Source organism: Coccinella septempunctata, chromosome 4, assembly GCF_907165205.1.
Source record: "Coccinella septempunctata chromosome 4, icCocSept1.1, whole genome shotgun sequence".
NCBI lineage: Eukaryota > Metazoa > Arthropoda > Insecta > Coleoptera > Coccinellidae > Coccinella > Coccinella septempunctata.
In genome coordinates this window covers 4,384,385-4,385,634 of record NC_058192.1, presented here as the reverse complement: position 1 = coordinate 4,385,634, position 1,250 = coordinate 4,384,385, and the positions used below count along the sequence as shown (strand labels likewise).

The window sequence follows — 1,250 nt, the reverse complement described above, 5'->3', positions numbered from 1 at the left end:
TCAACCATAATATCTAATTATAGCTCATCAATTTTGGATTTTAAGTTTTCGATAGGAAATGTGGCTCCATCATAGATGTTTCTTCATACCTTAAAATGGTCTGTAGGTCATTCTTCCACCTTTGAAAAATGCATTTTTAAATTTATTTTGTCGAAAAAAATTTTTTCGCTTGAAAAATTTTCATATCAAAGTTAACAAATAGAGCACCTTCACGGAATCTATTTGAGTGCTTCTTTTTCAAAATAAGCCATTATCATAAGTGGGTAAGGTATAATTCCTTTTCTAACGAACCAAAAATTTAGGTTCCACCGAGATTTGAACTCGGATCGCTGGATTCAGAGTCCAGAGTGCTAACCATTACACCATGGAACCTTGATAGTTTCGATTAGATTTTGATACATCTTCAGAGTTCAGAGTTTTAAGAGATTCATTCTCGAAGTCTGTTGAAGTCGAACAATAAAAATGAAATTTTATTTGATTTGTTCACTTCCAGTCAGCAGCATAAAAGGTGATGGAGAATAAAAATATCAAACGACAGGTTCACGAAAAATCAAAAATTAGAAATAATCCGTTGAAAATACACTGATCATTAATCATGATACGTCAAGATATTGATCTATTTTAATTTTTCTTGATGTGATATCATATATATTGAAGGAAGAATGTTAAAAAAGTGAAAAGAAGGGGGGAAAGGGTGTGCTTTATGTAAACATTACTTTGAAACTAAAGAAGGAATACTTTAATGACGAGTTTCATTGATATTTTCAGTGGATAATACAAGCTGGCAATGGCCAACTCAATACGTGAAAAAAGATGAAAAATTACTCTCGAAAGCACCTCCCACCGTTCAATCCGGTAGCTCACAATTCCCCGGTTAAAGAAAATAACCACTTTCTTCATTTCCTGAGTACCAAAAGACACCTCTACAATGAACACTGAAACACATCCTTTTTCCTTCCCAAAACCACCCTCTTTAAGTACCGAGAAATCTGTCCACATTATCACATTATACCAACCTACAATCGTCGTGTAAGGCTTGAATGCAGCCAGTGACAAAACAGGATGAATAAAGGCCATTCTACGTGAGAGAGTAGTATCAAAAAGAACATTCTGTATCAATGACAACTCCCGGTGGAATGCCGTGGAAGCAGGTAGAAGAGCAGGGAGGATACATTGAAGACATATTTTGTTTTCTGTGAAAACTGACCACACCTTTTGTGGCATCAAATGGTTTCTCTCACACGTTTTAA

General features: G+C 35.0%; 1 non-coding gene across 1 annotated transcript; it reads right to left on the bottom strand.

The window, feature by feature from the left end:
* Positions 1 to 300: 300 nt before the first annotated feature.
* Positions 301 to 372, bottom strand: Trnaq-cug. The gene has a single exon. It is a non-coding gene; the product is annotated as a tRNA-Gln (tRNA).
* Positions 373 to 1,250: the final 878 nt, after the last annotated feature.